Genomic DNA, 25061 nt, shown 5'->3' on the forward strand with positions numbered 1-25061 from the left:
CTTTCCACCAAAATGACGGTCAAATTATGAGTCGATGCCTCAATGTTGCTACTGAGCTGCACATAGCATTGGTGGTATAGTGGTGAGCATAGCTGCCTTCCAAGCAGTTGACCCGGGTTCGATTCCCGGCCGATGCAGAGCCAGAGGAATTAATTTGTTTTAGGGGCTGGATGTCATTTCAAGTGTATTACATTTGAATCATTATCGTTGTACTTGGAAGTCAGAATTGCTCCTACATTCTGCAGGTTATCTAAAATAATAAATGTTGTGCGATGTTGAACCAACAAGTGTATATCAAAATAGATTTGCAGTCCCATCGCCAAAACCATTCAGCCAGCTTGTCCTGCGCCCAAGAGGTGATAATCGGCGTTCCGACCAGTGGCCCAAGATCTGCCTGTCTGAGATTGTTCAAGGATCTGCAAAAGGGCTCATCCGGGATTTGAACCAGGGACCTCTCGCAACCTAAGCCATAATCATACACCTAAACCGTGAAAGTGAATTATCACTTTCCACCAAAATGACGGTCAAATTATGAGTCGATGTCTCAATGTTGCTACTGAGCTGCACATAGCATTGGTGGTATAGTGGTGAGCATAGCTGCCTTCCAAGCAGTTGACCCGGGTTCGATTCCCGGCCAATGCAGAGCCTGAGGAATTCATTTGTTTTAGGGGCTGGATGTCATTTCAAGTGTATTACATTTGAATCATTATCGTTGTACTTGGAAGTCAGAATTGCTCCTACATTCTGCAGGTTATCTAAAATAATAAATGTTGTGCGATGTTGAACCAACAAGTGTATATCAAAATAGATTTGCAGTCCCATCGCCAAAACCATTCAGCCAGCTTGTCCTGCGCCCAAGAGGTGATAATCGGCGTTCCGACCAGTGGCCCAAGATCTGCCTGTCTGAGATTGTTCAAGGATCTGCAAAAGGGCTCATCCGGGATTTGAACCAGGGACCTCTCGCAACCTAAGCCATAATCATACACCTAAACCGTGAAAGTGAATTATCACTTTCCACCAAAATGACGGTCAAATTATGAGTCGATGTCTCAATGTTGCTACTGAGCTGCACATAGCATTGGTGGTATAGTGGTGAGCATAGCTGCCTTCCAAGCAGTTGACCCGGGTTCGATTCCCGGCCAATGCAGAGCCAGAGGAATTCATTTGTTTTAGGGGCTGGATGTCATTTCAAGTGTATTACATTTGAATCATTATCGTTGTACTTGGAAGTCAGAATTGCTCCTACATTCTGCAGGTTATCTAAAATAATAAATGTTGTGCGACGTTGAACCAACAAGTGTATATCAAAATAGATTTGCAGTCCCATCGCCAAAACGAGAATCATACCCCTAGACCAACGAGCCTTATGCCAAAAGTTATTTTTTTGCTTTCTGCAGCAATGACAGTGAAGATATCGATTGACGTGTCCATGGTGCTTGGAACGATTGAACATCATGTGAGTGTTTTGTGCTTTACTTGTGAGCATAACAGTCTTCCAAAATCTTGACCATGATTCAGTTCAAATCTTCTGTAGTTCATCTGCTGTGTCTTTCACATTCTGTCTTCTTCAGTCGCGACAGCATAATGATGACGAGTTTTTACAAATTAATAAAGTGCAAAATGAGATCAATTCATTTTTTAAAGAGCAAATGAAAAAATAAGACTTCCAAAAGAATGGAACTCATTTATTTTGAGTCAAATGACGCAAAGGTACGTGAATCAAAGTAAATTAATGTTGAAAATACCCATTCAAATAGATCCGTTTTCAACTAGAGAGATTAAGACTCGGCGTATCCGTCTCAATCCTCCACAACTGCTTATGTTACCCCTCCATATCTGCAGTGAAAGATGGTGGACCTAGATCGGTTTTTGTCAAACCATGAGACAATACCTATAATCGGTCTTCTCACAAAAACATCTCTAGCTTCCGAACCGTTTGACCTACAAATTCGTATGACCACTCTCTGGAATGAGGAGACCCTCACGAACACGGTGGTATTCTCATTTTTTCTCTACATCCCCCACAAGTGTCTGGAGACTCGTCTGAAGTCACAACCGTCTATGTGCCAAGTTCTGTTTGTAGAATCCAAAATCTTGGGCTACAAACTAATGTGACCCCACTTGTCGCAATGTTCTCCGTTTTGCCCTACGTTCCCAACAAGTGTCACGGGACTAATCTGAAGGTAACCTGTAGTGATTAAAATGATAGATTTTTTAACCAGGGACCTCTCGCAACCTAAGCCATAATCATACACCTAAACCGTGAAAGTGAATTATCACTTTCCACCAAAATGACGGTCAAATTATGAGTCGATGTCTCAATGTTGCTACTGAGCTGCACATAGCATTGGTGGTATAGTGGTGAGCATAGCTGCCTTCCAAGCAGTTGACCCGGGTTCGATTCCCGGCCAATGCAGAGCCAGAGGAATTCATTTGTTTTAGGGGCTGGATGTCATTTCAAGTGTATTACATTTGAATCATTATCGTTGTACTTGGAAGTCAGAATTGCTCCTACATTCTGCAGGTTATCTAAAATAATAAATGTTGTGCGACGTTGAACCAACAAGTGTATATCAAAATAGATTTGCAGTCCCATCGCCAAAACCATTCAGCCAGCTTGTCCTGCGCCCAAGAGGTGATAATCGGCGTTCCGACCAGTGGCCCAAGATCTGCCTGTCTGAGATTGCTCAAGGATCTGCAAAAGGGCTCATCCGGGATTTGAACCCGGGACCTCTCGCACCCTAAGCGAGAATCATACCCCTAGACCAACGAGCCTTATGCCAAAAGTTATTTTTTTGCTTTCTGCAGCAATGACAGTGAAGATATCGATTGACGTGTCCATGGTGCTTGGAACGATTGAACATCATGTGAGTGTTTTGTGCTTTACTTGTGAGCATAACAGTCTTCCAAAATCTTGACCATGATTCAGTTCAAATCTTCTGTAGTTCATCTGCTGTGTCTTTCACATTCTGTCTTCTTCAGTCGCGACAGCAAAATGATGACGAGTTTTTACAAATTAATAAAGTGCAAAATGAGATCAATTCATTTTTTAAAGAGCAAATGAAAAAATAAGACTTCCAAAAGAATGGAACTCATTTATTTTGAGTCAAATGACGCAAAGGTACGTGAATCAAAGTCAATTAATGTTGAAAATACCCATTCAAATAGATCCGTTTTCAACTAGAGAGATTAAGACTCGGCGTATCCGTCTCAATCCTCCACAACTGCTTATGTTACCCCTCCATATCTGCAGTGAAAGATGGTGGACCTAGATCGTTTTTTGTCAAACCATGAGACAATACCTATAATCGGTCTTCTCACAAAAACATCTCTAGCTTCCGAACCGTTTGACCTACAAATTCGTATGACCACTCTCTGGAATGAGGAGACCCTCACGAACACGGTGGTATTCTCAATTTTTCTCTACATCCCCCACAAGTGTCAGGAGACTCGTCTGAAGTCACAACCGTCTATGTGCCAAGTTCTGTTTGTAGAATCCAAAATCTTGGGCTACAAACTAATGTGACCCCACTTGTCGCAATGTTCTCCGTTTTGCCCTACGTTGCCAACAAGTGTCACGGGACTAATCTGAAGGTAACCCGTAGTGATTAAAATGCTAGATTTTTTAACCAGGGACCTCTCGCAACCTAAGCCATAATCATACACCTAAACCGTGAAAGTGAATTATCACTTTCCACCAAAATGACGTTCAAATTATGAGTCGATGTCTCAATGTTGCTACTGAGCTGCACATAGCATTGGTGGTATAGTGGTGAGCATAGCTGCCTTCCAAGCAGTTGACCCGGGTTCGATTCCCGGTCAATGCAGAGCCAGAGGAATTCATTTGTTTTAGGGGCTGGATGTCATTTCAAGTGTATTACATTTGAATCATTATCGTTGTACTTGGAAGTCAGAATTGCTCCTACATTCTGCAGGTTATCTAAAATAATAAATGTTGTGCGACGTTGAACCAACAAGTGTATATCAAAATAGATTTGCAGTCCCATCGCCAAAACCATTCAGCCAGCTTGTCCTGCGCCCAAGAGGTGATAATCGGCGTTCCGACCAGTGGCCCAAGATCTGCCTGTCTGAGATTGCTCAAGGATCTGCAAAAGGGCTCATCCGGGATTTGAACCCGGGACCTCTCGCACCCTAAGCGAGAATCATACCCCTAGACCAACGAGCCTTATGCCAAAAGTTATTTTTTTGCTTTCTGCAGCAATGACAGTGAAGATATCGATTGACGTGTCCATGGTGCTTGGAACGATTGAACATCATGTGAGTGTTTTGTGCTTTACTTGTGAGCATAACAGTCTTCCAAAATCTTGACCATGATTCAGTTCAAATCTTCTGTAGTTCATCTGCTGTGTCTTTCACATTCTGTCTTCTTCAGTCGCGACAGCAAAATGATGACGAGTTTTTACAAATTAATAAAGTGCAAAATGAGATCAATTCATTTTTTAAAGAGCAAATGAAAAAATAAGACTTCCAAAAGAATGGAACTCATTTATTTTGAGTCAAATGACGCAAAGGTACGTGAATCAAAGTCAATTAATGTTGAAAATACCCATTCAAATAGATCCGTCTTCAACTAGAGAGATTAAGACTCGGCGTATCCGTCTCAATCCTCCACAACTGCTTATGTTACCCCTCCATATCTGCAGTGAAAGATGGTGGACCTAGATCGTTTTTTGTCAAACCATGAGACAATACCTATAATCGGTCTTCTCACAAAAACATCTCTAGCTTCCGAACCGTTTGACCTACAAATTCGTATGACCACTCTCTGGAATGAGGAGACCCTCACGAACACGGTGGTATTCTCAATTTTTCTCTACATCCCCCACAAGTGTCAGGAGACTCGTCTGAAGTCACAACCGTCTATGTGCCAAGTTCTGTTTGTAGAATCCAAAATCTTGGGCTACAAACTAATGTGACCCCACTTGTCGCAATGTTCTCCGTTTTGCCCTACGTTGCCAACAAGTGTCACGGGACTAATCTGAAGGTAACCCGTAGTGATTAAAATGCTAGATTTTTTAACCAGGGACCTCTCGCAACCTAAGCCATAATCATACACCTAAACCGTGAAAGTGAATTATCACTTTCCACCAAAATGACGTTCAAATTATGAGTCGATGTCTCAATGTTGCTACTGAGCTGCACATAGCATTGGTGGTATAGTGGTGAGCATAGCTGCCTTCCAAGCAGTTGACCCGGGTTCGATTCCCGGTCAATGCAGAGCCAGAGGAATTCATTTGTTTTAGGGGCTGGATGTCATTTCAAGTGTATTACATTTGAATCATTATCGTTGTACTTGGAAGTCAGAATTGCTCCTACATTCTGCAGGTTATCTAAAATAATAAATGTTGTGCGACGTTGAACCAACAAGTGTATATCAAAATAGATTTGCAGTCCCATCGCCAAAACCATTCAGCCAGCTTGTCCTGCGCCCAAGAGGTGATAATCGGCGTTCCGACCAGTGGCCCAAGATCTGCCTGTCTGAGATTGCTCAAGGATCTGCAAAAGGGCTCATCCGGGATTTGAACCCGGGACCTCTCGCACCCTAAGCGAGAATCATACCCCTAGACCAACGAGCCTTATGCCAAAAGTTATTTTTTTGCTTTCTGCAGCAATGACAGTGAAGATATCGATTGACGTGTCCATGGTGCTTGGAACGATTGAACATCATGTGAGTGTTTTGTGCTTTACTTGTGAGCATAACAGTCTTCCAAAATCTTGACCATGATTCAGTTCAAATCTTCTGTAGTTCATCTGCTGTGTCTTTCACATTCTGTCTTCTTCAGTCGCGACAGCAAAATGATGACGAGTTTTTACAAATTAATAAAGTGCAAAATGAGATCAATTCATTTTTTAAAGAGCAAATGAAAAAATAAGACTTCCAAAAGAATGGAACTCATTTATTTTGAGTCAAATGACGCAAAGGTACGTGAATCAAAGTCAATTAATGTTGAAAATACCCATTCAAATAGATCCGTTTTCAACTAGAGAGATTAAGACTCGGCGTATCCGTCTCAATCCTCCACAACTGCTTATGTTACCCCTCCATATCTGCAGTGAAAGATGGTGGACCTAGATCGTTTTTTGTCAAACCATGAGACAATACCTATAATCGGTCTTCTCACAAAAACATCTCTAGCTTCCGAACCGTTTGACCTACAAATTCGTATGACCACTCTCTGGAATGAGGAGACCCTCACGAACACGGTGGTATTCTCAATTTTTCTCTACATCCCCCACAAGTGTCAGGAGACTCGTCTGAAGTCACAACCGTCTATGTGCCAAGTTCTGTTTGTAGAATCCAAAATCTTGGGCTACAAACTAATGTGACCCCACTTGTCGCAATGTTCTCCGTTTTGCCCTACGTTGCCAACAAGTGTCACGGGACTAATCTGAAGGTAACCCGTAGTGATTAAAATGCTAGATTTTTTAACCAGGGACCTCTCGCAACCTAAGCCATAATCATACACCTAAACCGTGAAAGTGAATTATCACTTTCCACCAAAATGACGTTCAAATTATGAGTCGATGTCTCAATGTTGGTACTGAGCTGCACATAGCATTGGTGGTATAGTGGTGAGCATAGCTGCCTTCCAAGCAGTTGACCCGGGTTCGATTCCCGGTCAATGCAGAGCCAGAGGAATTCATTTGTTTTAGGGGCTGGATGTCATTTCAAGTGTATTACATTTGAATCATTATCGTTGTACTTGGAAGTCAGAATTGCTCCTACATTCTGCAGGTTATCTAAAATAATAAATGTTGTGCGACGTTGAACCAACAAGTGTATATCAAAATAGATTTGCAGTCCCATCGCCAAAACCATTCAGCCAGCTTGTCCTGCGCCCAAGAGGTGATAATCGGCGTTCCGACCAGTGGCCCAAGATCTGCCTGTCTGAGATTGCTCAAGGATCTGCAAAAGGGCTCATCCGGGATTTGAACCCGGGACCTCTCGCACCCTAAGCGAGAATCATACCCCTAGACCAACGAGCCTTATGCCAAAAGTTATTTTTTTGCTTTCTGCAGCAATGACAGTGAAGATATCGATTGACGTGTCCATGGTGCTTGGAACGATTGAACATCATGTGAGTGTTTTGTGCTTTACTTGTGAGCATAACAGTCTTCCAAAATCTTGACCATGATTCAGTTCAAATCTTCTGTAGTTCATCTGCTGTGTCTTTCACATTCTGTCTTCTTCAGTCGCGACAGCAAAATGATGACGAGTTTTTACAAATTAATAAAGTGCAAAATGAGATCAATTCATTTTTTAAAGAGCAAATGAAAAAATAAGACTTCCAAAAGAATGGAACTCATTTATTTTGAGTCAAATGACGCAAAGGTACGTGAATCAAAGTCAATTAATGTTGAAAATACCCATTCAAATAGATCCGTTTTCAACTAGAGAGATTAAGACTCGGCGTATCCGTCTCAATCCTCCACAACTGCTTATGTTACCCCTCCATATCTGCAGTGAAAGATGGTGGACCTAGATCGTTTTTTGTCAAACCATGAGACAATACCTATAATCGGTCTTCTCACAAAAACATCTCTAGCTTCCGAACCGTTTGACCTACAAATTCGTATGACCACTCTCTGGAATGAGGAGACCCTCACGAACACGGTGGTATTCTCAATTTTTCTCTACATCCCCCACAAGTGTCAGGAGACTCGTCTGAAGTCACAACCGTCTATGTGCCAAGTTCTGTTTGTAGAATCCAAAATCTTGGGCTACAAACTAATGTGACCCCACTTGTCGCAATGTTCTCCGTTTTGCCCTACGTTGCCAACAAGTGTCACGGGACTAATCTGAAGGTAACCCGTAGTGATTAAAATGCTAGATTTTTTAACCAGGGACCTCTCGCAACCTAAGCCATAATCATACACCTAAACCGTGAAAGTGAATTATCACTTTCCACCAAAATGACGTTCAAATTATGAGTCGATGTCTCAATGTTGCTACTGAGCTGCACATAGCATTGGTGGTATAGTGGTGAGCATAGCTGCCTTCCAAGCAGTTGACCCGGGTTCGATTCCCGGTCAATGCAGAGCCAGAGGAATTCATTTGTTTTAGGGGCTGGATGTCATTTCAAGTGTATTACATTTGAATCATTATCGTTGTACTTGGAAGTCAGAATTGCTCCTACATTCTGCAGGTTATCTAAAATAATAAATGTTGTGCGACGTTGAACCAACAAGTGTATATCAAAATAGATTTGCAGTCCCATCGCCAAAACCATTCAGCCACCTTGTCCTGCGCCCAAGAGGTGATAATCGGCGTTCCGACCAGTGGCCCAAGATCTGCCTGTCTGAGATTGCTCAAGGATCTGCAAAAGGGCTCATCCGGGATTTGAACCCGGGACCTCTCGCACCCTAAGCGAGAATCATACCCCTAGACCAACGAGCCTTATGCCAAAAGTTATTTTTTTGCTTTCTGCAGCAATGACAGTGAAGATATCGATTGACGTGTCCATGGTGCTTGGAACGATTGAACATCATGTGAGTGTTTTGTGCTTTACTTGTGAGCATAACAGTCTTCCAAAATCTTGACCATGATTCAGTTCAAATCTTCTGTAGTTCATCTGCTGTGTCTTTCACATTCTGTCTTCTTCAGTCGGCACAGCATAATGATGACGAGTTTTTACAAATTAATAAAGTGCAAAATGAGATCAATTCATTTTTTAAAGAGCAAATGAAAAAATAAGACTTCCAAAAGAATGGAACTCATTTATTTTGAGTCAAATGACGCAAAGGTACGTGAATCAAAGTCAATTAATGTTGAAAATACCCATTCAAATAGATCCGTTTTCAACTAGAGAGATTAAGACTCGGCGTATCCGTCTCAATCCTCCACAACTGCTTATGTTACCCCTCCATATCTGCAGTGAAAGATGGTGGACCTAGATCGGTTTTTGTCAAACCATGAGACAATACCTATAATCGGTCTTCTCACAAAAACATCTCTAGCTTCCGAACCGTTTGACCTACAAATTCGTATGACCACTCTCTGGAATGAGGAGACCCTCACGAACACGGTGGTATTCTCAATTTTTCTCTACATCCCCCACAAGTGTCAGGAGACTCGTCTGAAGTCACAACCGTCTATGTGCCAAGTTCTGTTTGTAGAATCCAAAATCTTGGGCTACAAACTAATGTGACCCCACTTGTCGCAATGTTCTCCGTTTTGCCCTACGTTGCCAACAAGTGTCACGGGACTAATCTGAAGGTAACCCGTAGTGATTAAAATGCTAGATTTTTTTAACCAGGGACCTCTCGCAACCTAAGCCATAATCATACACCTAAACCGTGAAAGTGAATTATCACTTTCCACCAAAATGACGTTCAAATTATGAGTCGATGTCTCAATGTTGCTACTGAGCTGCACATAGCATTGGTGGTATAGTGGTGAGCATAGCTGCCTTCCAAGCAGTTGACCCGGGTTCGATTCCCGGTCAATGCAGAGCCAGAGGAATTCATTTGTTTTAGGGGCTGGATGTCATTTCAAGTGTATTACATTTGAATCATTATCGTTGTACTTGGAAGTCAGAATTGCTCCTACATTCTGCAGGTTATCTAAAATAATAAATGTTGTGCGACGTTGAACCAACAAGTGTATATCAAAATAGATTTGCAGTCCCATCGCCAAAACCATTCAGCCAGCTTGTCCTGCGCCCAAGAGGTGATAATCGGCGTTCCGACCAGTGGCCCAAGATCTGCCTGTCTGAGATTGCTCAAGGATCTGCAAAAGGGCTCATCCGGGATTTGAACCCGGGACCTCTCGCACCCTAAGCGAGAATCATACCCCTAGACCAACGAGCCTTATGCCAAAAGTTATTTTTTTGCTTTCTGCAGCAATGACAGTGAAGATATCGATTGACGTGTCCATGGTGCTTGGAACGATTGAACATCATGTGAGTGTTTTGTGCTTTACTTGTGAGCATAACAGTCTTCCAAAATCTTGACCATGATTCAGTTCAAATCTTCTGTAGTTCATCTGCTGTGTCTTTCACATTCTGTCTTCTTCAGTCGCGACAGCAAAATGATGACGAGTTTTTACAAATTAATAAAGTGCAAAATGAGATCAATTCATTTTTTAAAGAGCAAATGAAAAAATAAGACTTCCAAAAGAATGGAACTCATTTATTTTGAGTCAAATGACGCAAAGGTACGTGAATCAAAGTCAATTAATGTTGAAAATACCCATTCAAATAGATCCGTTTTCAACTAGAGAGATTAAGACTCGGCGTATCCGTCTCAATCCTCCACAACTGCTTATGTTACCCCTCCATATCTGCAGTGAAAGATGGTGGACCTAGATCGTTTTTTGTCAAACCATGAGACAATACCTATAATCGGTCTTCTCACAAAAACATCTCTAGCTTCCGAACCGTTTGACCTACAAATTCGTATGACCACTCTCTGGAATGAGGAGACCCTCACGAACACGGTGGTATTCTCAATTTTTCTCTACATCCCCCACAAGTGTCAGGAGACTCGTCTGAAGTCACAACCGTCTATGTGCCAAGTTCTGTTTGTAGAATCCAAAATCTTGGGCTACAAACTAATGTGACCCCACTTGTCGCAATGTTCTCCGTTTTGCCCTACGTTGCCAACAAGTGTCACGGGACTAATCTGAAGGTAACCCGTAGTGATTAAAATGCTAGATTTTTTAACCAGGGACCTCTCGCAACCTAAGCCATAATCATACACCTAAACCGTGAAAGTGAATTATCACTTTCCACCAAAATGACGTTCAAATTATGAGTCGATGTCTCAATGTTGCTACTGAGCTGCACATAGCATTGGTGGTATAGTGGTGAGCATAGCTGCCTTCCAAGCAGTTGACCCGGGTTCGATTCCCGGTCAATGCAGAGCCAGAGGAATTCATTTGTTTTAGGGGCTGGATGTCATTTCAAGTGTATTACATTTGAATCATTATCGTTGTACTTGGAAGTCAGAATTGCTCCTACATTCTGCAGGTTATCTAAAATAATAAATGTTGTGCGACGTTGAACCAACAAGTGTATATCAAAATAGATTTGCAGTCCCATCGCCAAAACCATTCAGCCACCTTGTCCTGCGCCCAAGAGGTGATAATCGGCGTTCCGACCAGTGGCCCAAGATCTGCCTGTCTGAGATTGCTCAAGGATCTGCAAAAGGGCTCATCCGGGATTTGAACCCGGGACCTCTCGCACCCTAAGCGAGAATCATACCCCTAGACCAACGAGCCTTATGCCAAAAGTTATTTTTTTGCTTTCTGCAGCAATGACAGTGAAGATATCGATTGACGTGTCCATGGTGCTTGGAACGATTGAACATCATGTGAGTGTTTTGTGCTTTACTTGTGAGCATAACAGTCTTCCAAAATCTTGACCATGATTCAGTTCAAATCTTCTGTAGTTCATCTGCTGTGTCTTTCACATTCTGTCTTCTTCAGTCGGCACAGCATAATGATGACGAGTTTTTACAAATTAATAAAGTGCAAAATGAGATCAATTCATTTTTTAAAGAGCAAATGAAAAAATAAGACTTCCAAAAGAATGGAACTCATTTATTTTGAGTCAAATGACGCAAAGGTACGTGAATCAAAGTCAATTAATGTTGAAAATACCCATTCAAATAGATCCGTTTTCAACTAGAGAGATTAAGACTCGGCGTATCCGTCTCAATCCTCCACAACTGCTTATGTTACCCCTCCATATCTGCAGTGAAAGATGGTGGACCTAGATCGGTTTTTGTCAAACCATGAGACAATACCTATAATCGGTCTTCTCACAAAAACATCTCTAGCTTCCGAACCGTTTGACCTACAAATTCGTATGACCACTCTCTGGAATGAGGAGACCCTCACGAACACGGTGGTATTCTCAATTTTTCTCTACATCCCCCACAAGTGTCAGGAGACTCGTCTGAAGTCACAACCGTCTATGTGCCAAGTTCTGTTTGTAGAATCCAAAATCTTGGGCTACAAACTAATGTGACCCCACTTGTCGCAATGTTCTCCGTTTTGCCCTACGTTGCCAACAAGTGTCACGGGACTAATCTGAAGGTAACCCGTAGTGATTAAAATGCTAGATTTTTTTAACCAGGGACCTCTCGCAACCTAAGCCATAATCATACACCTAAACCGTGAAAGTGAATTATCACTTTCCACCAAAATGACGTTCAAATTATGAGTCGATGTCTCAATGTTGCTACTGAGCTGCACATAGCATTGGTGGTATAGTGGTGAGCATAGCTGCCTTCCAAGCAGTTGACCCGGGTTCGATTCCCGGCCAATGCAGAGCCAGAGGAATTCATTTGTTTTAGGGGCTGGATGTCATTTCAAGTGTATTACATTTGAATCATTATCGTTGTACTTGGAAGTCAGAATTGCTCCTACATTCTGCAGGTTATCTAAAATAATAAATGTTGTGCGACGTTGAACCAACAAGTGTATATCAAAATAGATTTGCAGTCCCATCGCCAAAACGAGAATCATACCCCTAGACCAACGAGCCTTATGCCAAAAGTTATTTTTTTGCTTTCTGCAGCAATGACAGTGAAGATATCGATTGACGTGTCCATGGTGCTTGGAACGATTGAACATCATGTGAGTGTTTTGTGCTTTACTTGTGAGCATAACAGTCTTCCAAAATCTTGACCATGATTCAGTTCAAATCTTCTGTAGTTCATCTGCTGTGTCTTTCACATTCTGTCTTCTTCAGTCGCGACAGCAAAATGATGACGAGTTTTTACAAATTAATAAAGTGCAAAATGAGATCAATTCATTTTTTAAAGAGCAAATGAAAAAATAAGACTTCCAAAAGAATGGAACTCATTTATTTTGAGTCAAATGACGCAAAGGTACGTGAATCAAAGTCAATTAATGTTGAAAATACCCATTCAAATAGATCCGTTTTCAACTAGAGAGATTAAGACTCGGCGTATCCGTCTCAATCCTCCACAACTGCTTATGTTACCCCTCCATATCTGCAGTGAAAGATGGTGGACCTAGATCGGTTTTTGTCAAACCATGAGACAATACCTATAATCGGTCTTCTCACAAAAACATCTCTAGCTTCCGAACCGTTTGACCTACAAATTCATATGACCACTCTCTGGAATGAGGAGACCCTCACGAACACGGTGGTATTCTCAATTTTTCTCTACATCCCCCACAAGTGTCAGGAGACTCGTCTGAAGTCACAACCGTCTATGTTGCCAAGTTCTGTTTGTAGAATCCAAAATCTTGGGCTACAAACTAATGTGACCCCACTTGTCGCAATGTTCTCCGTTTTGCCCTACGTTGCCAACAAGTGTCACGGGACTAATCTGAAGGTAACCCGTAGTGATTAAAATGCTAGATTTTTTAACCAGGGACCTCTCGCAACCTAAGCCATAATCATACACCTAAACCGTGAAAGTGAATTATCACTTTCCACCAAAATGACGTTCAAATTATGAGTCGATGTCTCAATGTTGCTACTGAGCTGCACATAGCATTGGTGGTATAGTGGTGAGCATAGCTGCCTTCCAAGCAGTTGACCCGGGTTCGATTCCCGGCCAATGCAGAGCCAGAGGAATTCATTTGTTTTAGGGGCTGGATGTCATTTCAAGTGTATTACATTTGAATCATTATCGTTGTACTTGGAAGTCAGAATTGCTCCTACATTCTGCAGGTTATCTAAAATAATAAATGTTGTGCGACGTTGAACCAACAAGTGTATATCAAAATAGATTTGCAGTCCCATCGCCAAAACGAGAATCATACCCCTAGACCAACGAGCCTTATGCCAAAAGTTATTTTTTTGCTTTCTGCAGCAATGACAGTGAAGATATCGATTGACGTGTCCATGGTGCTTGGAACGATTGAACATCATGTGAGTGTTTTGTGCTTTACTTGTGAGCATAACAGTCTTCCAAAATCTTGACCATGATTCAGTTCAAATCTTCTGTAGTTCATCTGCTGTGTCTTTCACATTCTGTCTTCTTCAGTCGCGACAGCAAAATGATGACGAGTTTTTACAAATTAATAAAGTGCAAAATGAGATCAATTCATTTTTTAAAGAGCAAATGAAAAAATAAGACTTCCAAAAGAATGGAACTCATTTATTTTGAGTCAAATGACGCAAAGGTACGTGAATCAAAGTCAATTAATGTTGAAAATACCCATTCAAATAGATCCGTTTTCAACTAGAGAGATTAAGACTCGGCGTATCCGTCTCAATCCTCCACAACTGCTTATGTTACCCCTCCATATCTGCAGTGAAAGATGGTGGACCTAGATCGGTTTTTGTCAAACCATGAGACAATACCTATAATCGGTCTTCTCACAAAAACATCTCTAGCTTCCGAACCGTTTGACCTACAAATTCATATGACCACTCTCTGGAATGAGGAGACCCTCACGAACACGGTGGTATTCTCAATTTTTCTCTACATCCCCCACAAGTGTCAGGAGACTCGTCTGAAGTCACAACCGTCTATGTTGCCAAGTTCTGTTTGTAGAATCCAAAATCTTGGGCTACAAACTAATGTGACCCCACTTGTCGCAATGTTCTCCGTTTTGCCCTACGTTGCCAACAAGTGTCACGGGACTAATCTGAAGGTAACCCGTAGTGATTAAAATGCTAGATTTTTTAACCAGGGACCTCTCGCAACCTAAGCCATAATCATACACCTAAACCGTGAAAGTGAATTATCACTTTCCACCAAAATGACGTTCAAATTATGAGTCGATGTCTCAATGTTGCTACTGAGCTGCACATAGCATTGGTGGTATAGTGGTGAGCATAGCTGCCTTCCAAGCAGTTGACCCGGGTTCGATTCCCGGCCAATGCAGAGCCAGAGGAATTCATTTGTTTTAGGGGCTGGATGTCATTTCAAGTGTATTACATTTGAATCATTATCGTTGTACTTGGAAGTCAGAATTGCTCCTACATTCTGCAGGTTATCTAAAATAATAAATGTTGTGCGACGTTGAACCAACAAGTGTATATCAAAATAGATTTGCAGTCCCATCGCCAAAACGAGAATCATACCCCTAGACCAACGAGCCTTATGCCAAAAGTTATTTTTTTGCTTTCTGCAGCAATGACAGTGAAGATATCGATTGACGTGTCCATGGTGCTTGGAACGATTGAACATCATGTGAGTGTTTTGTGCTTTACTTGTGAGCATAACAGTCTTCCAAAATCTTGACCATGATTCAGTTCAAATCTTCTGTAGTTCATCTGCTGTGTCTTTCACATTCTGTCTTCTTCAGTCGCGACAGCAAAATGATGACGAGTTTTTACAAATTAATAAAGTGCAAAATGAGATCAATTCATTTTTTAAAGAGCAAATGAAAAAATAAGACTTCCAAAAGAATGGAACTCATTTATTTTGAGTCAAATGACGCAAAGGTACGTGAATCAAAGTCAATTAATGTTGAAAATACCCATTCAAATAGATCCGTTTTCAACTAGAGAGATTAAGACTCGGCGTATCCGTCTCAATCCTCCACAACTGCTTATGTTACCCCTCCATATCTGCAGTGAAAGATGGTGGACCTAGATCGGTTTTTGTCAAACCATGAGACAATACCTATAATCGGTCTTCTCACAAAAACATCTCTAGCTTCCGAACCGTTTGACCTACAAATTCATATGACCACTCTCTGGAATGAGGAGACCCTCACGAACACGGTGGTATTCTCAATTTTTCTCTACATCCCCCACAAGTGTCAGGAGACTCGTCTGAAGTCACAACCGTCTATGTTGCCAAGTTCTGTTTGTAGAATCCAAAATCTTGGGCTACAAACTAATGTGACCCCACTTGTCGCAATGTTCTCCGTTTTGCCCTACGTTGCCAACAAGTGTCACGGGACTAATCTGAAGGTAACCCGTAGTGATTAAAATGCTAGATTTTTTAACCAGGGACCTCTCGCAACCTAAGCCATAATCATACACCTAAACCGTGAAAGTGAATTATCACTTTCCACCAAAATGACGTTCAAATTATGAGTCGATGTCTCAATGTTGCTACTGAGCTGCACATAGCATTGGTGGTATAGTGGTGAGCATAGCTGCCTTCCAAGCAGTTGACCCGGGTTCGATTCCCGGCCAATGCAGAGCCAGAGGAATTCATTTGTTTTAGGGGCTGGATGTCATTTCAAGTGTATTACATTTGAATCATTATCGTTGTACTTGGAAGTCAGAATTGCTCCTACATTCTGCAGGTTATCTAAAATAATAAATGTTGTGCGACGTTGAACCAACAAGTGTATATCAAAATAGATTTGCAGTCCCATCGCCAAAACGAGAATCATACCCCTAGACCAACGAGCCTTATGCCAAAAGTTATTTTTTTGCTTTCTGCAGCAATGACAGTGAAGATATCGATTGACGTGTCCATGGTGCTTGGAACGATTGAACATCATGTGAGTGTTTTGTGCTTTACTTGTGAGCATAACAGTCTTCCAAAATCTTGACCATGATTCAGTTCAAATCTTCTGTAGTTCATCTGCTGTGTCTTTCACATTCTGTCTTCTTCAGTCGCGACAGCAAAATGATGACGAGTTTTTACAAATTAATAAAGTGCAAAATGAGATCAATTCATTTTTTAAAGAGCAAATGAAAAAATAAGACTTCCAAAAGAATGGAACTCATTTATTTTGAGTCAAATGACGCAAAGGTACGTGAATCAAAGTCAATTAATGTTGAAAATACCCATTCAAATAGATCCGTTTTCAACTAGAGAGATTAAGACTCGGCGTATCCGTCTCAATCCTCCACAACTGCTTATGTTACCCCTCCATATCTGCAGTGAAAGATGGTGGACCTAGATCGGTTTTTGTCAAACCATGAGACAATACCTATAATCGGTCTTCTCACAAAAACATCTCTAGCTTCCGAACCGTTTGACCTACAAATTCATATGACCACTCTCTGGAATGAGGAGACCCTCACGAACACGGTGGTATTCTCAATTTTTCTCTACATCCCCCACAAGTGTCAGGAGACTCGTCTGAAGTCACAACCGTCTATGTTGCCAAGTTCTGTTTGTAGAATCCAAAATCTTGGGCTACAAACTAATGTGACCCCACTTGTCGCAATGTTCTCCGTTTTGCCCTACGTTGCCAACAAGTGTCACGGGACTAATCTGAAGGTAACCCGTAGTGATTAAAATGCTAGATTTTTTAACCAGGGACCTCTCGCAACCTAAGCCATAATCATACACCTAAACCGTGAAAGTGAATTATCACTTTCCACCAAAATGACGTTCAAATTATGAGTCGATGTCTCAATGTTGCTACTGAGCTGCACATAGCATTGGTGGTATAGTGGTGAGCATAGCTGCCTTCCAAGCAGTTGACCCGGGTTCGATTCCCGGCCAATGCAGAGCCAGAGGAATTCATTTGTTTTAGGGGCTGGATGTCATTTCAAGTGTATTACATTTGAATCATTATCGTTGTACTTGGAAGTCAGAATTGCTCCTACATTCTGCAGGTTATCTAAAATAATAAATGTTGTGCGACGTTGAACCAACAAGTGTATATCAAAATAGATTTGCAGTCCCATCGCCAAAACGAGAATCATACCCCTAGACCAACGAGCCTTATGCCAAAAGTTATTTTTTTGCTTTCTGCAGCAATGACAGTGAAGATATCGATTGACGTGTCCATGGTGCTTGGAACGATTGAACATCATGTGAGTGTTTTGTGCTTTACTTGTGAGCATAACAGTCTTCCAAAATCTTGACCATGATTCAGTTCAAATCTTCTGTAGTTCATCTGCTGTGTCTTTCACATTCTGTCTTCTTCAGTCGCGACAGCAAAATGATGACGAGTTTTTACAAATTAATAAAGTGCAAAATGAGATCAATTCATTTTTTAAAGAGCAAATGAAAAAATAAGACTTCCAAAAGAATGGAACTCATTTATTTTGAGTCAAATGACGCAAAGGTACGTGAATCAAAGTCAATTAATGTTGAAAATACCCATTCAAATAGATCCGTTTTCAACTAGAGAGATTAAGACTCGGCGTATCCGTCTCAATCCTCCACAACTGCTTATGTTACCCCTCCATATCTGCAGTGAAAGATGGTGGACCTAGATCGGTTTTTGTCAAACCATGAGACAATACCTATAATCGGTCTTCTCACAAAAACATCTCTAGCTTCCGAACCGTTTGACCTACAAATTCATATGACCACTCTCTGGAATGAGGAGACCCTCACGAACACGGTGGTATTCTCAATTTTTCTCTACATCCCCCACAAGTGTCAGGAGACTCGTCTGAAGTCACAACCGTCTATGTTGCCAAGTTCTGTTTGTAGAATCCAAAATCTTGGGCTACAAACTAATGTGACCCCACTTGTCGCAATGTTCTCCGTTTTGCCCTACGTTGCCAACAAGTGTCACGGGACTAATCTGAAGGTAACCCGTAGTGATTAAAATGCTAGATTTTTTAACCAGGGACCTCTCGCAACCTAAGCCATAATCATACACCTAAACCGTGAAAGTGAATTATCACTTTCCACCAAAATGACGTTCAAATTATGAGTCGATGTCTCAATGTTGCTACTGAGCTGCACATAGCATTGGTGGTATAGTGGTGAGCATAGCTGCCTTCCAAGCAGTTGACCCGGGTTCGATTCCCGGCCAATGCAGAGCCAGAGGAATTCATTTGTTTTAGGGGCTGGATGTCATTTCAAGTGTATTACATTTGAATCATTATCGTTGTACTTGGAAGTCAGAATTGCTCCTACATTCTGCAGGTTATCTAAAATAATAAATGTTGTGCGACGTTGAACCAACAAGTGTATATCAAAATAGATTTGCAGTCCCATCGCCAAAACGAGAATCATACCCCTAGACCAACGAGCCTTATGCCAAAAGTTATTTTTTTGCTTTCTGCAGCAATGACAGTGAAGATATCGATTGACGTGTCCATGGTGCTTGGAACGATTGAACATCATGTGAGTGTTTTGTGCTTTACTTGTGAGCATAACAGTCTTCCAAAATCTTGACCATGATTCAGTTCAAATCTTCTGTAGTTCATCTGCTGTGTCTTTCACATTCTGTCTTCTTCAGTCGCGACAGCAAAATGATGACGAGTTTTTACAAATTAATAAAGTGCAAAATGAGATCAATTCATTTTTTAAAGAGCAAATGAAAAAATAAGACTTCCAAAAGAATGGAACTCATTTATTTTGAGTCAAATGACGCAAAGGTACGTGAATCAAAGTCAATTAATGTTGAAAATACCCATTCAAATAGATCCGTTTTCAACTAGAGAGATTAAGACTCGGCGTATCCGTCTCAATCCTCCACAACTGCTTATGTTACCCCTCCATATCTGCAGTGAAAGATGGTGGACCTAGATCGGTTTTTGTCAAACCATGAGACAATACCTATAATCGGTCTTCTCACAAAAACATCTCTAGCTTCCGAACCGTTTGACCTACAAATTCATATGACCACTCTCTGGAATGAGGAGACCCTCACGAACACGGTGGTATTCTCAATTTTTCTCTACATCCCCCACAAGTGTCAGGAGACTCGTCTGAAGTCACAACCGTCTATGTTGCCAAGTTCTGTTTGTAGAATCCAAAATCTTGGGCTACAAACTAATGTGACCCCACTTGTCGCAATGTTCTCCGTTTTGCCCTACGTTGCCAACAAGTGTCACGGGACTAATCTGAAGGTAACCCGTAGTGATTAAAATGCTAGATTTTTTAACCAGGGACCTCTCGCAACCTAAGCCATAATCATACACCTAAACCGTGAAAGTGAATTATCACTTTCCACCAAAATGACGTTCAAATTATGAGTCGATGTCTCAATGTTGCTACTGAGCTGCACATAGCATTGGTGGTATAGTGGTGAGCATAGCTGCCTTCCAAGCAGTTGACCCGGGTTCGATTCCCGGCCAATGCAGAGCCAGAGGAATTCATTTGTTTTAGGGGCTGGATGTCATTTCAAGTGTATTACATTTGAATCATTATCGTTGTACTTGGAAGTCAGAATTGCTCCTACATTCTGCAGGTTATCTAAAATAATAAATGTTGTGCGACGTTGAACCAACAAGTGTATATCAAAATAGATTTGCAGTCCCATCGCCAAAACGAGAATCATACCCCTAGACCAACGAGCCTTATGCCAAAAGTTATTTTTTTGCTTTCTGCAGCAATGACAGTGAAGATATCGATTGACGTGTCCATGGTGCTTGGAACGATTGAACATCATGTGAGTGTTTTGTGCTTTACTTGTGAGCATAACAGTCTTCCAAAATCTTGACCATGATTCAGTTCAAATCTTCTGTAGTTCATCTGCTGTGTCTTTCACATTCTGTCTTCTTCAGTCGCGACAGCAAAATGATGACGAGTTTTTACAAATTAATAAAGTGCAAAATGAGATCAATTCATTTTTTAAAGAGCAAATGAAAAAATAAGACTTCCAAAAGAATGGAACTCATTTATTTTGAGTCAAATGACGCAAAGGTACGTGAATCAAAGTCAATTAATGTTGAAAATACCCATTCAAATAGATCCGTTTTCAACTAGAGAGATTAAGACTCGGCGTATCCGTCTCAATCCTCCACAACTGCTTATGTTACCCCTCCATATCTGCAGTGAAAGATGGTGGACCTAGATCGGTTTTTGTCAAACCATGAGACAATACCTATAATCGGTCTTCTCACAAAAACATCTCTAGCTTCCGAACCGTTTGACCTACAAATTCATATGACCACTCTCTGGAATGAGGAGACCCTCACGAACACGGTGGTATTCTCAATTTTTCTCTACATCCCCCACAAGTGTCAGGAGACTCGTCTGAAGTCACAACCGTCTATGTTGCCAAGTTCTGTTTGTAGAATCCAAAATCTTGGGCTACAAACTAATGTGACCCCACTTGTCGCAATGTTCTCCGTTTTGCCCTACGTTGCCAACAAGTGTCACGGGACTAATCTGAAGGTAACCCGTAGTGATTAAAATGCTAGATTTTTTAACCAGGGACCTCTCGCAACCTAAGCCATAATCATACACCTAAACCGTGAAAGTGAATTATCACTTTCCACCAAAATGACGTTCAAATTATGAGTCGATGTCTCAATGTTGCTACTGAGCTGCACATAGCATTGGTGGTATAGTGGTGAGCATAGCTGCCTTCCAAGCAGTTGACCCGGGTTCGATTCCCGGCCAATGCAGAGCCAGAGGAATTCATTTGTTTTAGGGGCTGGATGTCATTTCAAGTGTATTACATTTGAATCATTATCGTTGTACTTGGAAGTCAGAATTGCTCCTACATTCTGCAGGTTATCTAAAATAATAAATGTTGTGCGACGTTGAACCAACAAGTGTATATCAAAATAGATTTGCAGTCCCATCGCCAAAACGAGAATCATACCCCTAGACCAACGAGCCTTATGCCAAAAGTTATTTTTTTGCTTTCTGCAGCAATGACAGTGAAGATATCGATTGACGTGTCCATGGTGCTTGGAACGATTGAACATCATGTGAGTGTTTTGTGCTTTACTTGTGAGCATAACAGTCTTCCAAAATCTTGACCATGATTCAGTTCAAATCTTCTGTAGTTCATCTGCTGTGTCTTTCACATTCTGTCTTCTTCAGTCGCGACAGCAAAATGATGACGAGTTTTTACAAATTAATAAAGTGCAAAATGAGATCAATTCATTTTTTAAAGAGCAAATGAAAAAATAAGACTTCCAAAAGAATGGAACTCATTTATTTTGAGTCAAATGACGCAAAGGTACGTGAATCAAAGTCAATTAATGTTGAAAATACCCATTCAAATAGATCCGTTTTCAACTAGAGAGATTAAGACTCGGCGTATCCGTCTCAATCCTCCACAACTGCTTATGTTACCCCTCCATATCTGCAGTGAAAGATGGTGGACCTAGATCGGTTTTTGTCAAACCATGAGACAATACCTATAATCGGTCTTCTCACAAAAACATCTCTAGCTTCCGAACCGTTTGACCTACAAATTCATATGACCACTCTCTGGAATGAGGAGACCCTCACGAACACGGTGGTATTCTCAATTTTTCTCTACATCCCCCACAAGTGTCAGGAGACTCGTCTGAAGTCACAACCGTCTATGTTGCCAAGTTCTGTTTGTAGAATCCAAAATCTTGGGCTACAAACTAATGTGACCCCACTTGTCGCAATGTTCTCCGTTTTGCCCTACGTTGCCAACAAGTGTCACGGGACTAATCTGAAGGTAACCCGTAGTGATTAAAATGCTAGATTTTTTAACCAGGGACCTCTCGCAACCTAAGCCATAATCATACACCTAAACCGTGAAAGTGAATTATCACTTTCCACCAAAATGACGTTCAAATTATGAGTCGATGTCTCAATGTTGCTACTGAGCTGCACATAGCATTGGTGGTATAGTGGTGAGCATAGCTGCCTTCCAAGCAGTTGACCCGGGTTCGATTCCCGGCCAATGCAGAGCCAGAGGAATTCATTTGTTTTAGGGGCTGGATGTCATTTCAAGTGTATTACATTTGAATCATTATCGTTGTACTTGGAAGTCAGAATTGCTCCTACATTCTGCAGGTTATCTAAAATAATAAATGTTGTGCGACGTTGAACCAACAAGTGTATATCAAAATAGATTTGCAGTCCCATCGCCAAAACGAGAATCATACCCCTAGACCAACGAGCCTTATGCCAAAAGTTATTTTTTTGCTTTCTGCAGCAATGACAGTGAAGATATCGATTGACGTGTCCATGGTGCTTGGAACGATTGAACATCATGTGAGTGTTTTGTGCTTTACTTGTGAGCATAACAGTCTTCCAAAATCTTGACCATGATTCAGTTCAAATCTTCTGTAGTTCATCTGCTGTGTCTTTCACATTCTGTCTTCTTCAGTCGCGACAGCAAAATGATGACGAGTTTTTACAAATTAATAAAGTGCAAAATGAGATCAATTCATTTTTTAAAGAGCAAATGAAAAAATAAGACTTCCAAAAGAATGGAACTCATTTATTTTGAGTCAAATGACGCAAAGGTACGTGAATCAAAGTCAATTAATGTTGAAAATACCCATTCAAATAGATCCGTTTTCAACTAGAGAGATTAAGACTCGGCGTATCCGTCTCAATCCTCCACAACTGCTTATGTTACCCCTCCATATCTGCAGTGAAAGATGGTGGACCTAGATCGGTTTTTGTCAAACCATGAGACAATACCTATAATCGGTCTTCTCACAAAAACATCTCTAGCTTCCGAACCGTTTGACCTACAAATTCATATGACCACTCTCTGGAATGAGGAGACCCTCACGAACACGGTGGTATTCTCAATTTTTCTCTACATCCCCCACAAGTGTCAGGAGACTCGTCTGAAGTCACAACCGTCTATGTTGCCAAGTTCTGTTTGTAGAATCCAAAATCTTGGGCTACAAACTAATGTGACCCCACTTGTCGCAATGTTCTCCGTTTTGCCCTACGTTGCCAACAAGTGTCACGGGACTAATCTGAAGGTAACCCGTAGTGATTAAAATGCTAGATTTTTTAACCAGGGACCTCTCGCAACCTAAGCCATAATCATACACCTAAACCGTGAAAGTGAATTATCACTTTCCACCAAAATGACGTTCAAATTATGAGTCGATGTCTCAATGTTGCTACTGAGCTGCACATAGCATTGGTGGTATAGTGGTGAGCATAGCTGCCTTCCAAGCAGTTGACCCGGGTTCGATTCCCGGCCAATGCAGAGCCAGAGGAATTCATTTGTTTTAGGGGCTGGATGTCATTTCAAGTGTATTACATTTGAATCATTATCGTTGTACTTGGAAGTCAGAATTGCTCCTACATTCTGCAGGTTATCTAAAATAATAAATGTTGTGCGACGTTGAACCAACAAGTGTATATCAAAATAGATTTGCAGTCCCATCGCCAAAACGAGAATCATACCCCTAGACCAACGAGCCTTATGCCAAAAGTTATTTTTTTGCTTTCTGCAGCAATGACAGTGAAGATATCGATTGACGTGTCCATGGTGCTTGGAACGATTGAACATCATGTGAGTGTTTTGTGCTTTACTTGTGAGCATAACAGTCTTCCAAAATCTTGACCATGATTCAGTTCAAATCTTCTGTAGTTCATCTGCTGTGTCTTTCACATTCTGTCTTCTTCAGTCGCGACAGCAAAATGATGACGAGTTTTTACAAATTAATAAAGTGCAAAATGAGATCAATTCATTTTTTAAAGAGCAAATGAAAAAATAAGACTTCCAAAAGAATGGAACTCATTTATTTTGAGTCAAATGACGCAAAGGTACGTGAATCAAAGTCAATTAATGTTGAAAATACCCATTCAAATAGATCCGTTTTCAACTAGAGAGATTAAGACTCGGCGTATCCGTCTCAATCCTCCACAACTGCTTATGTTACCCCTCCATATCTGCAGTGAAAGATGGTGGACCTAGATCGGTTTTTGTCAAACCATGAGACAATACCTATAATCGGTCTTCTCACAAAAACATCTCTAGCTTCCGAACCGTTTGACCTACAAATTCATATGACCACTCTCTGGAATGAGGAGACCCTCACGAACACGGTGGTATTCTCAATTTTTCTCTACATCCCCCACAAGTGTCAGGAGACTCGTCTGAAGTCACAACCGTCTATGTTGCCAAGTTCTGTTTGTAGAATCCAAAATCTTGGGCTACAAACTAATGTGACCCCACTTGTCGCAATGTTCTCCGTTTTGCCCTACGTTGCCAACAAGTGTCACGGGACTAATCTGAAGGTAACCCGTAGTGATTAAAATGCTAGATTTTTTAACCAGGGACCTCTCGCAACCTAAGCCATAATCATACACCTAAACCGTGAAAGTGAATTATCACTTTCCACCAAAATGACGTTCAAATTATGAGTCGATGTCTCAATGTTGCTACTGAGCTGCACATAGCATTGGTGGTATAGTGGTGAGCATAGCTGCCTTCCAAGCAGTTGACCCGGGTTCGATTCCCGGCCAATGCAGAGCCAGAGGAATTCATTTGTTTTAGGGGCTGGATGTCATTTCAAGTGTATTACATTTGAATCATT

The 25061-nt window shown here is 41.3% G+C and overlaps 28 non-coding genes across 28 annotated transcripts; 21 read left to right on the plus strand and 7 right to left on the minus strand.

The window, feature by feature from the left end:
• Positions 1 to 65: 65 nt before the first annotated feature.
• trnag-ucc lies at positions 66 to 137 on the plus strand. Its single transcript has one exon. It is a non-coding gene; the product is annotated as a tRNA-Gly (tRNA).
• Positions 138 to 570: 433 nt separating this feature from the next.
• On the plus strand, positions 571 to 642 carry trnag-ucc. The gene has a single exon. It is a non-coding gene; the product is annotated as a tRNA-Gly (tRNA).
• Positions 643 to 1075: 433 nt separating this feature from the next.
• On the plus strand, positions 1076 to 1147 carry trnag-ucc. The gene has a single exon. It is a non-coding gene; the product is annotated as a tRNA-Gly (tRNA).
• Positions 1148 to 2344: 1197 nt separating this feature from the next.
• trnag-ucc lies at positions 2345 to 2416 on the plus strand. The gene has a single exon. It is a non-coding gene; the product is annotated as a tRNA-Gly (tRNA).
• Positions 2417 to 2703: 287 nt separating this feature from the next.
• trnap-agg lies at positions 2704 to 2775 on the minus strand. Its single transcript has one exon. It is a non-coding gene; the product is annotated as a tRNA-Pro (tRNA).
• Positions 2776 to 3755: 980 nt separating this feature from the next.
• trnag-ucc lies at positions 3756 to 3827 on the plus strand. The gene has a single exon. It is a non-coding gene; the product is annotated as a tRNA-Gly (tRNA).
• Positions 3828 to 4114: 287 nt separating this feature from the next.
• trnap-agg lies at positions 4115 to 4186 on the minus strand. The gene has a single exon. It is a non-coding gene; the product is annotated as a tRNA-Pro (tRNA).
• A 980-nt stretch (positions 4187 to 5166) lies between these two features.
• On the plus strand, positions 5167 to 5238 carry trnag-ucc. The gene has a single exon. It is a non-coding gene; the product is annotated as a tRNA-Gly (tRNA).
• Positions 5239 to 5525: 287 nt separating this feature from the next.
• On the minus strand, positions 5526 to 5597 carry trnap-agg. The gene has a single exon. It is a non-coding gene; the product is annotated as a tRNA-Pro (tRNA).
• Positions 5598 to 6577: 980 nt separating this feature from the next.
• trnag-ucc lies at positions 6578 to 6649 on the plus strand. The gene has a single exon. It is a non-coding gene; the product is annotated as a tRNA-Gly (tRNA).
• Positions 6650 to 6936: 287 nt separating this feature from the next.
• trnap-agg lies at positions 6937 to 7008 on the minus strand. The gene has a single exon. It is a non-coding gene; the product is annotated as a tRNA-Pro (tRNA).
• Positions 7009 to 7988: 980 nt separating this feature from the next.
• Positions 7989 to 8060, plus strand: trnag-ucc. Its single transcript has one exon. It is a non-coding gene; the product is annotated as a tRNA-Gly (tRNA).
• A 287-nt stretch (positions 8061 to 8347) lies between these two features.
• Positions 8348 to 8419, minus strand: trnap-agg. Its single transcript has one exon. It is a non-coding gene; the product is annotated as a tRNA-Pro (tRNA).
• A 981-nt stretch (positions 8420 to 9400) lies between these two features.
• trnag-ucc lies at positions 9401 to 9472 on the plus strand. The gene has a single exon. It is a non-coding gene; the product is annotated as a tRNA-Gly (tRNA).
• A 287-nt stretch (positions 9473 to 9759) lies between these two features.
• trnap-agg lies at positions 9760 to 9831 on the minus strand. Its single transcript has one exon. It is a non-coding gene; the product is annotated as a tRNA-Pro (tRNA).
• A 980-nt stretch (positions 9832 to 10811) lies between these two features.
• On the plus strand, positions 10812 to 10883 carry trnag-ucc. The gene has a single exon. It is a non-coding gene; the product is annotated as a tRNA-Gly (tRNA).
• A 287-nt stretch (positions 10884 to 11170) lies between these two features.
• Positions 11171 to 11242, minus strand: trnap-agg. The gene has a single exon. It is a non-coding gene; the product is annotated as a tRNA-Pro (tRNA).
• A 981-nt stretch (positions 11243 to 12223) lies between these two features.
• On the plus strand, positions 12224 to 12295 carry trnag-ucc. The gene has a single exon. It is a non-coding gene; the product is annotated as a tRNA-Gly (tRNA).
• Positions 12296 to 13493: 1198 nt separating this feature from the next.
• Positions 13494 to 13565, plus strand: trnag-ucc. Its single transcript has one exon. It is a non-coding gene; the product is annotated as a tRNA-Gly (tRNA).
• Positions 13566 to 14763: 1198 nt separating this feature from the next.
• Positions 14764 to 14835, plus strand: trnag-ucc. Its single transcript has one exon. It is a non-coding gene; the product is annotated as a tRNA-Gly (tRNA).
• Positions 14836 to 16033: 1198 nt separating this feature from the next.
• On the plus strand, positions 16034 to 16105 carry trnag-ucc. The gene has a single exon. It is a non-coding gene; the product is annotated as a tRNA-Gly (tRNA).
• A 1198-nt stretch (positions 16106 to 17303) lies between these two features.
• On the plus strand, positions 17304 to 17375 carry trnag-ucc. The gene has a single exon. It is a non-coding gene; the product is annotated as a tRNA-Gly (tRNA).
• Positions 17376 to 18573: 1198 nt separating this feature from the next.
• trnag-ucc lies at positions 18574 to 18645 on the plus strand. The gene has a single exon. It is a non-coding gene; the product is annotated as a tRNA-Gly (tRNA).
• Positions 18646 to 19843: 1198 nt separating this feature from the next.
• trnag-ucc lies at positions 19844 to 19915 on the plus strand. The gene has a single exon. It is a non-coding gene; the product is annotated as a tRNA-Gly (tRNA).
• Positions 19916 to 21113: 1198 nt separating this feature from the next.
• trnag-ucc lies at positions 21114 to 21185 on the plus strand. The gene has a single exon. It is a non-coding gene; the product is annotated as a tRNA-Gly (tRNA).
• A 1198-nt stretch (positions 21186 to 22383) lies between these two features.
• On the plus strand, positions 22384 to 22455 carry trnag-ucc. The gene has a single exon. It is a non-coding gene; the product is annotated as a tRNA-Gly (tRNA).
• A 1198-nt stretch (positions 22456 to 23653) lies between these two features.
• On the plus strand, positions 23654 to 23725 carry trnag-ucc. The gene has a single exon. It is a non-coding gene; the product is annotated as a tRNA-Gly (tRNA).
• Positions 23726 to 24923: 1198 nt separating this feature from the next.
• Positions 24924 to 24995, plus strand: trnag-ucc. Its single transcript has one exon. It is a non-coding gene; the product is annotated as a tRNA-Gly (tRNA).
• The last annotated feature ends 66 nt before the right edge of the window (positions 24996 to 25061 follow it).

Source organism: Oncorhynchus mykiss, chromosome 9 (assembly GCF_013265735.2).
Source record: "Oncorhynchus mykiss isolate Arlee chromosome 9, USDA_OmykA_1.1, whole genome shotgun sequence".
NCBI classification, from domain to species: Eukaryota; Metazoa; Chordata; class Actinopteri; order Salmoniformes; family Salmonidae; genus Oncorhynchus; species Oncorhynchus mykiss.